Raw genomic sequence first — 3,002 nt, forward strand, 5'->3', positions numbered from 1 at the left:
ATTTTTTTCTGTTAATGAAGAAACCTAGATCATTTTCATATCCTAGAAAAATGAGAAAAGAAAATCTATGTTTGGCAAACAGTGCAACTACACATACAATACTTACAAGTAAAAAATATTTTTTCAAACTAACAGTGCTAGAAGAAAAAGTCAATACAATATCAGGTTCTATAAACCTAATTGAAGGGTTTGGAAAAACAAATTTTATTTTGCCTGGGACAAAATTTACAATTGACAATGCATTGTTCTCTAGTTAATCAAAGAGAATTTTACTTAGTTTTAAAGATATGTGTTGCAATGATAATCATATTGAGACTGATAGAAAGAATAATATAGAGTATTTTTAATTGTATTTATTATATCATATGAAAAACGTATACTGGAAGAGTTGTCTACTTTATCTTCTGAATTATATTATACTCATATATGAGTAATTGAAACATATGCAACAATAAACCTGAAGTTCATGAATCCAGACATATTTACAATTTGGCATGACAGATTAGGTCATCCAGGTCTATAATGATGAAAAGAATTATTGAAAATTCAAATGGATGTCTATTGACGGGTCAGAAGATTATTCAATTTAATGAATTATCATGTGATGCTTGCTCTCCAAGCAAATTAATCATTAGACTATCACCAATCAAAGTGGGGATTGAATCACTTGCATTTTTTAGAACGAATTTATGGTGATATATGTGGTCCTATTAACCCATTAAGTGAACCATTTAGATATTTTATGATATTAATAGACACATCCAATAAATGGTCATACGCGTGCTTATTATCAAGTCGAAATCTTGCATTTGCAAGATTACTTGCTCAAATAATTAAGTTATAGCATAAATTTTTTATTATACAATTAAGACCATCCGTCTTGATAAATGCTGATGAATTTACATCTTAAGTTTTTGATATTTATTGTATGTCAATTAAGATAAGTGTTGAACATCTTGTAGCTCATGTTCATACACAAAATGGTTCAGCATAATCATTTATGAAACGTTTGCAGTTAATTGCTTGACCCATTTGCTAAGCTTCCTACATTTGTATAGAGACATGCTATTTTGTATGCAACGTCACTTGAACGCATTAAGTCAGTATCATATCATAAGTATTCGCCAATACAATTAGCTTATGGCCATGAGCCAAATATTTCCCATTTGAGAATTTTTTTTATGTGCAGTATATATTTCAATTGCTCCACCATAATGTACTAAGATAGGTCCTCGAAGGAGGTTAAGAATATATATTGGATATGATTCCCCATCAGTTATCAAATATCTTGAACCCTCTAACGGGTGACGTATTTACTGTACGATTTTTGGATTATCATTTTAATGAGATAAATTTTTCAACACTAGGGGACGAATTAAAAAGTTGGAAAAAGAAATTCCATGGAATGCATCATTATTGTCTCATTTAGATCCTCGTACAAATCAAGTGAACTTGAAATTCAAAAGATAATTCATTTACAAAATATAGCAAATTAGTTACCATATGCATTTATAGATGCAAAGAAAATAACTAAGTTACATATACCAACTGCAAATATTCCATCGAAAATTGATATCCCAACACAACAAGTTGTTGCTAATGAGTCTGGAATACGTTGGAAGCATGGTAGACCAGTGGGTTCTAAAGGTAAATATCCTTGAGAAAGAAAAATAATTAATGTCAAGACTTGGTTGAAGATGCAAATACCCAAGAAGAAATTCATAATATGACTAATGAGGAAGGTGGAATACATAAAGATAATAATGAGATTTTAATAAACTATATCATGATTGGAAGAAAAAAAAAAAAAAAGAACCGAACTCATGTAGTTTTTTACAACATTTTTGCATATAATGTTGCTCTTGATATTATATCTGAAAATGAGGATTCTGAACCAAAATCTGTTGAAGAATGTCCATATAGAAAAGATTGGTTCAATTGGAAAGAAGCGATTGAAGCATAATTAAATTCACTTTCAAAATGTCAGGTTTTTAGACCAGTAGTCCGAACACCAAAAGGTGTCAAACTTGTGGGATGCAATTGGGTATTTGTGAGGAAAAGAAATGAAAATAATGAAGTCACAAAGATATAACTCAAGATTAGTTGCACAAGATTTTTCATAAAAACCTGGTATTGATTATGAGAAGACATTCTCTGGTGATGGATACAATTATAGTAAGATATTTAATTGGTTGACTGTGTATGAAAGTCTAGATAAACTTATGGATGTAGTCACAACATGTTTATATGGATCTCTTGATAATGATATTTATGTGAGAATCTCATAAGAATTTAATGTATCTGAAATCTCATAACAATTTAATGTATCTGAAACATATACAGAGATTGCTATATGGAATAAAACAATCATGATGAATATTAGTATAATCATCTAAGTAGATATTTATTGAAAGAAGGATATTAAAATAATTCAATATGTACATGTAAATCGCAGTCAAAATTTAGTATATTACTTAAATATCTTTAAAAATGAAGGATCTCATAAAAACAAAATTTTATCTTGGTCAGCCGTCAACTTATGTACGAAAAGTTTTAAAATATTTTATATTGGATAAAACACATCCATTCAACACTTCTTAATCAAGTATCATATTTTATCTTTGCTAATAATAGAAAGACTCTGAAATTCTTGTCAAGAATGCACATGACTTAAAGATCAAATCAGGATAAATCTGTCAAGTATTTATATTATAATTTATACATTTATATTATGTTTATTTATTTATTATTATATATTCTCCACAATAACAACGAAATTATATCTTTTGAAAGGGAATTCCAAAAATAAATAAATAAAAAAGAGTTGAGTGAAGATTGGGTAGGGGCCGCGCGAACGCAGGCCCCCCTGCCACAAATTATGACGTAGGCTCTGCTACTTTGAGCAGACCTTAGGCGGGCACCCCTCCCCAATGTGCAATGGAGGTCACCAACCTAGGCCATAAGCCTTCTTGATCGCCCAATAGCCCCGTCCAGGTAAGTAT

The 3,002-nt window shown here is 30.1% G+C and overlaps 1 non-coding gene across 1 annotated transcript; it reads right to left on the bottom strand.

The window, feature by feature from the left end:
• Positions 1–2,839: 2,839 nt before the first annotated feature.
• On the bottom strand, positions 2,840–3,002 carry LOC120070370 (U1 spliceosomal RNA). The gene has a single exon (XR_005479866.1). It is a non-coding gene; the product is annotated as a U1 spliceosomal RNA (small nuclear RNA).

This window comes from Benincasa hispida, chromosome 1 (assembly GCF_027475165.1).
Source record: "Benincasa hispida cultivar pf3 chromosome 1, pf3_genome.v1.1, whole genome shotgun sequence".
Lineage (NCBI taxonomy): Eukaryota > Viridiplantae > Streptophyta > Magnoliopsida > Cucurbitales > Cucurbitaceae > Benincasa > Benincasa hispida.